Source organism: Balaenoptera acutorostrata, chromosome 17, assembly GCF_949987535.1.
Source record: "Balaenoptera acutorostrata chromosome 17, mBalAcu1.1, whole genome shotgun sequence".
Taxonomy (NCBI): domain Eukaryota; kingdom Metazoa; phylum Chordata; class Mammalia; order Artiodactyla; family Balaenopteridae; genus Balaenoptera; species Balaenoptera acutorostrata.
This window is the reverse complement of record NC_080080.1, coordinates 53,828,208-53,841,740: the sequence shown is the minus strand read 5'-3', so window position 1 is coordinate 53,841,740 and position 13,533 is coordinate 53,828,208.

Below are 13,533 nucleotides of genomic sequence, written 5' to 3'. Positions count from 1 at the left end.
TGACTTAATTCTAGCTACAATGGTGCTTACACAAGCTTACACAGGCTGGACAAGGCTGGAACTGTTTTAAGGGAAAATGTCTAATCAAGAGAAGGTATCTCCCTAGACCATGAGCTCCATTAGGGCACAGACATGAATCTTGTACACTAACATCCCCCTTTTTGCCTAGTATGGTGTCTGGCACTTGATAAGCACTCAATAAACATTTGATTTCATGAACATAGATGAACCCAGGACAAATACTCATCTTCTTTAACAACACAGGATTAAGACTAATACTGGTTTTTACTCATCTCATTCAGTTTGGGTCTCCTTGGAAAATGATCTCTTTAGCTTCAGGTGGTAGCCTTCCAGTAGAACATATATTCCCTCTCCCCCATCCAAGTCATTGTAAATGATCACAATTATCACCCAACTTAAAACTTCCTCTCAACTTCTCCCTGCAACTCAAAGTGCTGAATTATTATAAATGTCCATTAGAATATTGAAACCACACTGTGTCCTTATTCAGTAGGGGGACAATTTTCCTGATCATGCACAGTCTTCCAAACAATTACATTTTAGGCATACACAGCCTACAGAGGGGAGATGGCTAGGAGCTGCTGTGGTGAAAAATGTTTCCACATCTGCCAACTTTTGTTCTTCAGATATAATCATTTCAGATATTTTAAAACTTCAGCAAAGGGCAGAAACTAATTTGAATGATGTGTGTGTTACAATAGTCAGATGATTATATCCTTAAAAGTCTATGAATGGGGCATCATCAATAAGAATTTACTGAATATAGGGCATTGCTACATTTTGAGAGGGTGTATATAATTCCTACCCCTTTAATGGGGAGACAGAATATATTTATGAAGAGGTAAATAACTATTCAGGACCACTGATCCAAAATTCTTTATGTGTAATCAGTGAATACTTATGTAGATGAATGGGGAGTATTCTACACAGAACATGTAAAACTGAAGATTTTGGTGTCTAACTATAATCATTTACATAATTAAATAAATATGGGTGAAATTGATCAACTATAAACAACTGGATAGATGTGAAAAATTAGTATGTCAGTTACTCAAATAAGAATTGGCACAAATAAAATTGTTCTAAAAGAAATACATATGGTCCAAAACCACATCAGATACCATGTATAAATAAAATTAATGAGATTTTAGTTTCTCCTCTAATACCCTCTTATTTGATACTAAAAAGGAGCTGTGGACATGAGCAAAATACATTATTTTAGCGGACAAAGAATAAGTGAGAAGTAAGAAAAACTGCAAATGTCATATTTTTAGAAATTCTAAAAATTTCAAGTTTAGTATATGAAGATTTAATGATTTTTTTAAATGACCCCTAAGGTAGCACTTAAAGACTTAAAATGCAAATAAGAAGACAAAATCAAGTTTGCATGTTATTTTCATTTAGATCACTGGATGGCAGCAACACATTTAAAAACTTTCATTTGGGTCCCTAGATGACAGCAAAATAATTACAAAAATGACAAATGAAATGTCATTCACGGAGCAATGAGGGTTTTTATTTTTAAATCCTGAATACTCTATTTCCTTTTCCCAAATGTTCAATATTAACCATCAATATCTATCACAACAGAAAAGATGGTGAGAGAGTCTTACATATTTCTGATAATTTTTTTTTTAAACACATGGTCAATCTTTTCTTAAAAAAAATTAATTAATTAATTTTTGGCTGCATTTAGTCTTCGTTGCTGCATGCAGGCTTTCTCTAGTTGCAGAGAGCAGGGGCTACTCTTCGTTGCGGTGCACGGGCTTCACATTGTGGTGGCTTCTCTTGTTGCGGAGCACAGGCTCTAGGTGCGTGGGCTTCAGTAGTTGTGGCTTGCGGGCTCTAGAGCACAGGCTCAGTAGTTGTGGCGCACGGGCTTAGTTGCTCCACCGCATGTGCGATCTTCCCGCACCAGGGCTCGAACCCGTGTCCCCTGCATTGGCAGGCGGATTCTTAACCACTGTGCCACCAGAGAAGCCCCTTTCCGAGAATTTTCCAAAAGTGAGGCCTGTGTGTTAGTAGTTGGTACACTAAAACTGAGACAAATGAGAAATGAACATTCTACAATCCTGTTCAGTCTTCTGGAGGCCTGGGTACAAGGTACACAGCACTCCCCAACACGTGGCCTCAGGCAAGTTAACTTCTCTGTGCCTCACTCTCCTCATCTGTGAGCAAGAGTGATAAAAGTACCTGCTCAGAGGGTTAGGTATTAAATGAGTTAATGTATGTAAACCTCTTAGAGTAGTTGTTCCAGACACAATAAAACTCTCAACAGCAGTTAACTATTATCTTCTGTAAGTTAATTTTACTTCAACCAAGAAAAATTCCATTGGCTTATTCAATACTTAAAGTCATGTTTCTTTCTGGATGTTTCTATGAGTAAGGTCATGAATCCATGTCTTATCAATTTAGACAAGACTAAGGAGTTAGTTACCATAATGGGCTCCCCTAATGAATTCCCTCTGTGCTTGGCATTGGGGAAATGGTTTCTAAAAATAATGGCGATAACTCTTGTCTGATACTTTTCAGCAGCAAAAACAAGTTGTGGCTCCATTAGAAACCAGCACAAAGCTAGAAGGGGTGATTTGGGGAGGATCAGAAAATTTTCTGGAGGAAGTTTCTATTCCAGAGCTCTGCACCTGACCTTCTGAGGAAATGTATGATTAGCAAAACATTCAAAAACTAAACCAAAATAGAGAGGTGAGAGAACTATGGTGTTCACTCTGTTTTGCTGACTTTGGAATGTTGGCAGGATAGAGTAGCTCAGAGTGCTGTGTGAAGCGGAAAATCTATCCTCACCATAAGTACAGGAAGTCTCTTGCCATGAAATTAATTTGGGACTTGTCTAGGCATGTCATAAAATCAGAATCATGAATGAGATGCACAAGTCATCCTGGAGGCTGAGTTTATCCATTTTGGGGCAACTCAGCTCCAATTGTACAAAAGGAAATAAAACAGTCGAGGCTTAAAATCCAGGATCCAGGGAATGACTAGAGAACTAATTAACTACTTCAGATTTGAAGGCATTTAATGGCAACCACTTGACAACTTGACGAGGTGCATAATCACAGATAATCAGCAGGAGTAAGAGTGAGTGTAATGGTGGGGTCACAGGGGACCAAGTGCACCACAGAAGCATAAAACCCAGTGATTTAAAAACTAATTTTAGCCAGGTGAGAATCGACTCTGTGCAGTAAATGAGGAATAAGATTCTCCCTTGTATTTAAATTATTCCCAGGTAGAGGAGCCTGGAAGCTCAGGAAAAATATTTTGGCCATTAAATGTACATATTCTGTTTCAGCATGCCCGTACATTTCTATCATACTCACTCAGCTCATTTGAAATTTGGGTGGTTACAAACACATTTGTTCAAGGGAAGTCATTCCCCCAAGGACAATTGAGTCCCGTGAAAGTATATGACAAATGGAAGTGTCTGAAAATACAGTGCAACTTGGGTTCAAAGAATTCACACTTCTCCCTCCTGTGTGTGTGATTGGTTTAATGCAACACAGGACCCCAGAGAAGGGGCCTGACATGGGTAGGGAGACTGTACAAGCCAAGCAGAGAAGATGGAAGGGTGGGGCCCAGCCCAGGGAAGAACTGAGAACTAAGCAAGAAAAGGTGCATTTTGACAGTCAGCAATATGGAAACTTTCGTCCAGTGAAGACCTAGGGCTCAGGTTCTTGTACCAGGAATTAATTAATTTTAAGAGTAACAAGATTACTTATCAATTCTATCTGTAATGTAAGTCAGTGTATGCATGTGTGTATGTAAGTGTGATGAGTAGTGGGGGCAGGGAGATTTAGGAGGGTAAGGACTCTCTCTGTCTTGTTATACTACAGAGGCCCCAGTACCTAACACAATTATCTGGAACATAGTCAGTGCTGGAAAAGTACCTGTTGAATGAAGGGAGGAATGGACGGATGGATGGACAGATGGAAGAGGCAGTGAGAGTCCTAAAATAATGAATGCCAGTCTAAGTTCTTGAGCTGGTGGGAGCTATGTCTTCATCCTAGGAAGGTCAGTGACATATCTGGAAGGGCTCTTGGAGAAAAGCAGGGGTTTCCATTGCTGCCACCCAGGCTTGTCTGTACAGAGAGTGTGGGTGCCAGAAGAGAAACAGTTTTACATATATCCAAACCTTATCATTTGCAAATTTAACTGAGTATAGAAGAGACATATTTTAAGAGATATAAAAGGAGATTCTCTACCAGAGTATTTATCTCTTAGCACCCATGCTTCTAATATGCAAACTGAAGGTAGTTGGCAATGAGCCTGTGACATTGGGCTCTGGTGATACTAACTGGCACGATTCATGCTAGTGCTTGAAATTTTATAAATTTGCCTTTATTTTCTCATTTGTCATTTTAGTTCTTCATTTCATTCACCTTTGTGCTCATAGCAATTCCACATACATAATCAAGATAACTCTTTAACTCAAATGCTTGTGTTATGGCCAGAAATGAGCAAAGTATGATACTTTTGAAAATTCAGTAAAGAGTTTCAACTGACAGGTTCCACCCCACCCCAAGCAAATGACGGTCAATTCAGGTAAATGTCCTGCCCTCCACAAACAACACAGACATATATACCACATATATCCTCACACACTTGTAATTACTACCTGGAGCTTTACAATATAGTGGATGATTCTTTGAGAAAAACATTTACTCAGGCAGTGAATTTACCAGAAATCAAACTCAAGTTCTGTTTTGGCAGGTGGGGAGGGTGGTAGGAAATGCTAGTTGGCAGCTCAATTCATAACTAGAAGTGTAAATCTCTGGTTGCCTCTATAATTTTTTTTTTTTAATTTAAAGAAGTATTCTAATGATATTTCGTCAGAGGTCTAATTTCTTTCTTTTAGTTTGTTTTCTCTAACAAAGGGCCTGTTGTCAAGATTGTGAGGTGCACTAAGCCTCTTGTTCTTAGCAGCTTGATATGGAACATTGATTAAGCCCTAGTAGGGGTGGGGAGTTTCAGAGGAATTATGAAATAACCACAAGGAGCAAAGAAGAAAGTTTACAGCTTGCTAAGATTGTAGTGGTTTTAGCTGGGCAGAAGCATTCAATATTTGATATATAATTTTAAAAGTATTTGCAAGTGACTAAAAAAACCCTTTTCTTTAAAGGATTTCATGCTTTTCAAAAGCAATTATGTGTCGAGTATAAAAGAAATAAAAGTAGGTCAAGGATCTACCTGGAAGCATCAAGGAAGAGAAAAAAAAAATGAAAAGAAAGAGTCCACCTTCAAACATTACTCAAGAGAAATTGTACTAAATGTGGCTGTGACTGCTGAGGAGAAGGCCTTATCGGGCATGGCCATGGTGCCCAGCACACTGGGCATGAAATACATGGTAAATAGTGATATCAGTGTCATTGGAAAGAAGGAAAAGATAGCAGAACCAAGGGCACAGGCGACCTGCAAAACCTGGCCCTGGGTCACCTGGGCCTCTAGGCCAATAGTGGACTCCAGACTCTTTTTGGATGACGTAGCCACTAGGGCTCAGTTTTAGAACATGAACCCCCAATATAGAATTTTTAAAAATGAATTATATACTCACAGTATTATACTGCTATATATGTTATAAAATATAAATAAAGTGGAAATTTTCAGGGAGTGAAAAAATAGCTATTAAGAGAAACATTCTCATGGTTTTTTTTCCTGCCATGGAGTGGTCCTTCATGTGCACCCCAAGGTGTGTGCATTGCGTGTGGAGGCAGCTGGTTTGGCGCTGTCCACTAACAAGACCAGCTTAGACAGTCTCCTGCCAGCCAATCAACTTCACTCTGTTCTATGATTCCTCACCTCACTGGGCCACTGTTGCATTCACTGTCTCACCCAGTGGGGATTAGCTGAGTGTAGAAGTAGAAAGGATAACTCTATCATACGTGTTAGAAAAATAGTGCAAATAGGCCCTGCTGTGAATTGTGAGAAGTCTAGCACACCGTTTTGACTGACCAGTTTTGACCTTGGGTTGGGTGGTTTTTTGAATTGGTTATAAACTCTTTTCGCTCAGTCAAAGATGGCCAAAGAAAAAAAAACAAGAAAAAGAAGAAACAAAAAGGCATCCCATCATATCAAAGATAACTCAAGGGATATTTACTATGCTATTCCTTCTGTCCCTTAAAATATGGAAATTTATTGGGCTTCCCTGGTGGCACAGTGGTTGAGAATCTGCCAATGCAGGGGACACGGGTTCGAGCCCTGGTCTGGGAGGATCCCACGTGCCATGGAGCAACTAGGCCCGTGAGCCACAATTACTGAGCCTGTGCGTCTGGAGCCTGTGCTCCGCAATAGGAGAGGCCGCGATAGTGAGAGGCCCGTGCACCGCGATGAGGAGTGGCTCCCACTTGCCACAACTGCAGAAAGCCCTTGCACTGAAACGAAGACCCAACACAGCCATAAATAAATTAATTAATTAAAAGAAAAAGTTCACTGCTCTGCAGCCTTTTAAAATATGGAAATTTATTAATTCAAGTGTGTATTCTATACAAGGCACTATGCTCTAGAGGAAGAGAAAGAGAAGGAAGAAGAGGAAGAAGAAGAGGAGGAGGAGGAGGAAGAAAAGAAGAAAGAGGAGGAGGAGGAGGAGAAGGAGAAGAAGAAGAAGGAGAAGAAGGAGAAGGAGGAGAAGGAGGAGAAGAGGGAGAAGAGGGAGAAGAAGAAGCAGCAGAAGAAGAAAGAAGAAGAGGAAGAAGGGGAAGAAGAAGAAGAAGGGGAGGAGGAGGAGGAGGAAGGTGGAGAGGGAGGGGAGGGGGAGGAGGAGGGGGAGGAAGGGAAAGAGAGACAGAGGCACTCAGATATATGGAGAAAATTTGTGTGGAATAACTTTGAAAATGTTGTGGCTTGTAAAACAAAGAAAATTTTTGTGAAGTGGTAAAACAAATGCACATAAGTAATATGAAGCAAAGAAGTATAACAGAAATGCTATGAAGTTGCAACATCAGGAGCAATATTTTTAGGTTATGGACTACTTCTCTTTTATCCCCAAATCCTCATTTAGCCATCCAAAACTTTCAAGATATCTTTCTTTTTTTTCAAGATATCTTTTCTTGCATAAAATAAACTTACTTTCTGTTTAGGATTAACCTGGATAAGTACAAAATGAGCAAACTACAGAATTATAAAATGTAACCATCTCTGTTTCCTGTGGCCTATCCATATATATTTTAAGATTATAAGAGTGCTGGTTTCCCATTTGTATACTCTTAAGACGGTTTCCAGAAAACCAAATTTATCTGGATCTAAACCTTCCTTGGGCTATTATGGCATGAGTGACGCTCTAGAAGCATAAAGTAATTTACTTTACTCCTGTTCTTAAAATGATGGCTAAAGGCTAAGGTTCTCACTGGGGGAAAAGATATAACTACATGGAGACACTTGAGGGCACCCTAACCAACAACCTAAAACAACAACAACAAAAGTCATTAAAAGTATATATTCAAATGTAAAATTTGGGGTGGGAAAGTATGTTTTGCCTCTAGTTTATGACACCAGTGAATCCTGACTCGTGCCCTTGATAAGGGGGAAAAAACTGCTTGTCATGCTTATAATTCCCCTTGCATGGAAAAGTTAAATTGTTCTGGTTACTAAAAGGAAGTCAAAAATTCCCCATTCAAGGTGGTGATTTATAAGCAAATGAGAAGTTTAATCATGTGATAAAGTTACTACTAACATAACCAACTCTCATGATTTGGTAGAAAAGCCATTATTGAAGATATGCTGAAGCAAAGTGAATAAACAATCATTGCAAGGTGCAGACGTGAGATTTTATGCTTTTCTATCCAATCCAACCAACAAAAATGAGTGAGAGCATATTATGGGCAAAGCACTCTCCTAGGGCTCATGTGTTGCTGGATACATACATAACTTTCACAAAAGCATTACCATACAGATACTCTTAAGGCAGAGTTTCATGATCATGGTACTATTAACATTTTGGACTGAGTAATTCTTTGTTACAGGGGGCTGTTCTGTGCATTATAGGGTGTTTAGCAGCATTCCTGGATGCCAGTAGCACACTACCCCCCAACAGTTGTGACAAGCAAAATGTCTCCAGACACTGTCAGTTTTGCCCCCAGGTGAGAACCAATGCTCTAAGAAGAGGTGGACTTTTATTAAATTGAATACTTCATGGTGTCACGTGTGGTAGCTGCCATGGAACATAAAATATTTTAAATGTATAATTTGCATTTTTAGTGTAATTGTCTCACTTAATATTTTCATTCCAGTTCTAGTTGATTGAAACAATGTTTGAATTCACCAACTACTCTTAAAAACTAAATAGATTTAATTACTACGGAAACGTTGAAATGTTACTAGTTTCCATGAAAGAAAAAGACACATTTAGGAACTAACTTTTTAAACATCTGAAAAGCAGTTTACTAAGGGAAGTTGAACTCATCTGTTTATTAGATGTATACTTGGTGCCAGCTCCTGCCACTTTAGTGATTGGTAGGAAACCCGAAAAGTGACAAGTATGTCTATATAACTTTGTTTTACAGAACAGTAATGCATGCATAATCCGAATGCACTGTTACTATATCACCTTGAGGCCACACAGCAGATGGCTAAGTGCTCAAACTCTAGAGTGGGACAACCTGGGGCAAACTGACCTACATCTATGCCTCAGGGCTGTGTAAAACCTTCAGAGTCATGCTTGCAGCATAATCAGATTTCCAAAAATGTTATTTTTTTATAAGAGTAGGAACTCCAAACATATTTCTTAAGTAAACGTGAGTTTTTTCATCCAAGTTAGAGAAACAGAAAAGCCAATTCATGATTTTACAATGGGAAGTACTATAATAATAATTATACCATTTATTCAATAAAGAAAATGTTCCAGAACCATATCTGCTATCTTCCAGATGTTAGTTCTCATCATAATGCTTCAGACCTAGAATTTCCCCCTAATTAACAAATAAAGTAAGTAAAGTTCAGAAGGATCGTGTAGCTCACTCAAGGTGATGGTAACACAGCACGTGAGTGTTAGAGCCAGAATCTGGACTCAGGTCCATCTTCTCAGAAAGTTCATTCCCACTGCACAGTTTTATGCCTCTTTGCTACACTAACAAAAATCCTAACGGAGCAGCTAACAACATCAGGCATCATGCTAGCTTACGTGACTAAATCACACGAATTTGCCCATCTAACACTCCCAACAACCCTAGGTACTCTTATTACATTTGGATGTAGAAACTGAGGCTTGTGGAAGTGAAATAAATCATCCAAGGCTGAGTAGAGGGTAAGTCGTAGAAGCTGAATCCAAACTCAGGAAACCTGGGCTCTTGGCTACTATGTGATACTGCCTCCCATCCTATGGTAGAAGAATGTCAAGAGACTCAGAGGCTAAGAAGGAAGCCAGAACCAGGATTAAAATGGCTTGATGGGTCAGGAAAAGGAGTTTTAATCTTTTTGTGAAAAGTCATCGTCAGATGGTCAAAGGCAAGGGAGTGAGGGAACAGCAAGTGCATTCTGGGAACCTCTACAAATTTCCTCATCCATAAAATAAATTATCAGACTAGATAATCTCTAAACTCCTTTTAGTTCTGAAGCACACTATATTATTGCAGTTTGTATCATTTCCTTCCTTCCAACCTCCTGGTGGCTTCCCTGCGCAATTAGTATAAAATCCTTCCGGGGGAGTAGGGTCTGAAAGGCTCTGCGGGTAGCTGCCCCTGCCTACGTCTGACTTCACCTCCTTGTCTTCTTTTCCTCGATCACAATGCTCCCATCACAAGTTTTTCTGTTCTAGAAATGTCCTTGATCAGGGCCTTTACATTTTACTTTTTCCTCTGCTTGAAATGTCCTTCCCCAGATCTTTCCTTAATGGTTCCAGAAATGCCACTGCCTTCAATACTATAACCACTGCACCTACAATAACATCCACCCCGTTATTCATTACCTCACTGGAAATTCACTTTTCTTGTTGCTTATTCATTTATTGTATTCTACCCCCATCCATCCCCACGTAAGCTCCACGAAGGCAGGGACTCTGTGGATCTGGTGCATGGCTGCAGCTCGTGTGCTGCAGCCTGGCACGTAACAGTACTTGACAGATTTATTGAATGAATGAATGGATAGATGACTCCAGTTTTTACAGCCCACATAGTACCTAAAAAATAGTAAACACATAACAGGAGTTCAAAAAACATATAATAGTAGTAATGATAACTAGGATTTATCAAGTTCTAAATATCGGCACTGTGCTAAATCTTTTATACAAATTATGTACATTAGTCCTTGCCTACTCTAGCAGGTGGGTAATTTTATTATCCTAGTTTTTCAAATGAGGAAATTGAATCTTTGCAAGACCAAGCAATTTGCCCAAGGTCAGAGTGCTAGTAAATTAGCCCAGATTCAAAACCAAGTCTAATTACAGCACAATGCTATTTGTTAACCGACTGGCTTCTCTGTATAGAGCAACTGCTATTGCCTTCATTTGGATTAGTGACTTCATAATTTCAAAGAGCATTACTTGGGTAGTTACTAGTTGTGTCCTGGGGCTCATGCCAGATAAAAGTGATACATACCTAGGATTCGGAGGTGAATAATGTGATACAGTTCCCCACCTCAGGTGGCTCAGTTTAATAAGAAAAACAAATATGCAAGTGTGCTTGAATGGACTTCTCCATAACCCAAACACTCCTCCCTCTCCCCACAAAAAGCTGCATGCTGCGGAAAGCTCATTCTTCTTGTTTCCCTGAACCTTGCCCAAGTATTTAATTTTGCATTCATTACATTATATTCTAACGGTTTAGCACTGTCTCGGGTGAACTGAATAGCCACCATTTACTGAGTGCCTTGATGTAGCAGGTGATTTATACATAGTCTCTAATTGAATCCTTACAATAACCCTGAGGTGGGTGTCATTATTCCTACTTCACAAATGAGCAGCCAGCAGCTTCTTGGGGTGGTGGATTACAACTTGATGATCGTAATAGTGTCTGATTAGAATGTGGTATCGAAAATACTTGGATGGATGAATATGTGTGCAAAGACCTACAGGAGCCCCAAGAAGGGATTGGCTCTTAGCCTCCATAGATATTTACTTGAAAACTATGATTGTAACAAACATGAGACTAGTTAACTTTTTATTAACTTATTAGTTTTGTAGTTAAATGTTTAATAAACTATGTATATTTCACTTTGTAAAATATATTAACAATATCTTTACTTTGAGGGGGGAAAAGCAAATACTTTTCCATTTTATTTTATATTTTTAGCAAGATTAATATGTTAGAAGCCTTTTTATTATGATAATTAGAGCATGGACTTCAAGATTTTTATATTATATTTCCCTGATGTATAGCCTGCCATTTCTTCCTCCTGGGGCAGGGAAAAAGTGCCTTTCTTCAGGTACTGTACAGTTTCTTTATTTAGAATTATTCTTAAATGAACAAGTCTTTCCCTCTAGTAGAAACATGGGGACAGGATAATTAATATTTTTTATATTTAAAAATCTAATCTTAGAGTAGTCTTTTGAACATAACTGAATCATGACTGCCTGCTAAGAATGCCCTCAGTAAAATAAAGTTACATTCTGAATGTATCTACATGAAGGCACAAAGGCATCTCCATCATTGAAAAAAAATGGACAGAAAAAAGTATTAAGACAATCACTGTAATAAAAAAAAGTTAATTAAAAAATGTAGATCTCTGCTGAATATCCAAAGGTGAGATACATTTTCTGCCCTGCAGTGAGCATGTGACATTCTCCCCAAGCGCAGCTCTGTGGGGAGGGCGTGCTCCACTGAAAATGAGTTCATTTTCCAGAAGCGAGAGAGAAGGGGGAAACTCACTTGAATAATAAGAATCTATTTTCTGAACTGTAGTTTGGTGGTGTTTGAAGTTTTAGAGATATTTATTAATCAAAATATACTCTTATTACTTCCATGTTAGTAAAGCCACAATCCAGCTCCACAGAAAATGAGAAAGACACAATGATTCCAGCAGATCTGAAAGCCTAACTACCTTCACAGAATCTTTAGAACCCACTTTACATTCATAGACTTAGTATTCAACTCTTAGCACTTACCAACTTTACATCCCCAGGGCCTAGTGCAGAGTCTCGTAGAAACTGCAAGGCCCTCTCCTTTTGAATTAAGTAAATATTTCAAAATTATGCAAAGAATCAAAATTATTTTACTAGACTCCACAAGACACTATGCAGCTACAGAGGCATAAATAAAAGGTTCTTTGTAACTACAAACTACATTTTCTGATGTTACTAGAAATCAAAAATAGCTCACTGCCTAAGAATTCACGGTGACATCAACCAGAAGACCCCAACACAAAGAGATATACACTTTTCTGGAGTCTTAGGACAAAAGCAAGTAAATCTAAATGTGAATCATATTTGTTTGTGTGGAATTGACTGAAATAAATAGTAAATAATGATTTTGAGATCAACATTGCAAAAATTTACACTAATATTATAATTTATCCTTTTATTTATTATAAGAGTAATATGATGTTAAGGCTGATAGAATTGTATAAAACTGTGTCCTGCTGCCCCAATTTTAACTCTAATACTATGCTCTCAAAGATCACAGAGATCCACAGGACAGAAAATCCTTCTCCACTTTTTGTGGCAAAGTCCCTTGAGGGAAATGAATTCTGTCCCCACCTCAAAACAGTCCTGACTTACCCATTAGGTACAGGAAAAACAGTGACTCGGGCAACACTTTTAGATATCCATGAAAATATTTTCTTTTAAAATCAGAAGAAAAAATTGAACATTTAGATCAAAGAAAATATTTAAATATATAATATTAAGGTATTAATCTTTATATCAATACAGCCATAGATACCTGTATGTGTGTGTGAGCTTGTGCGTGTGTGTGTATGTTTATGAAGAAGGGACCCATAAAGGCAAAATGCTTAGGGCCCAGGAAAGCTATAATGTTGCCTTGTCCCAAAAATATCCTGTCTTAAATTTCTTTGAATTGGTTTTTAGGTATGCCAGATGCCAAGTTTCCTTTGTCAGCCAAGGAAATTCTCATCTTTTTGCAAGAAATTCTTTCTTTTACCCAATTCCTGTTAGAAAAGTGATTCTTTAGAAGTTTTGATTGCTTTAAATCAATATGTACTCAACTAGGAAGTCTCTCCCGCAAAATTAATTTTTTAAAGAGAAAAAAGAAGGTAGGAGGAGATGAGCACTTTATATGAGACCTTGACAGCTCTCAAGGAAATGCATTCTCCCTTGCTCGCCTCAGTTTGGACTTAGGCAAAAGAGACTCTCTCCTCTTTCTTGATTTATTCCACGGCCTTCCAGCAGGGGGAGCGTGGTTCTCAGCCCTAAGCGGCTCGCTCCCCAGCGCCTCAAGGGACCGTATCCCTATTTGCCCCAAGGTCATAGCTCCTAACCGAGCTTGCCGGCCCAGGGACGCGGATACCGGTCAGCAACCCTCCGGGCTGGAGACCTCGGCGCGGGTGGGGCCGATGGGGCGGGGCGGGAGGGCTCCGAGGCCAAGGATGCGATCACAAAGGGGACAGGGGATGAGAGGC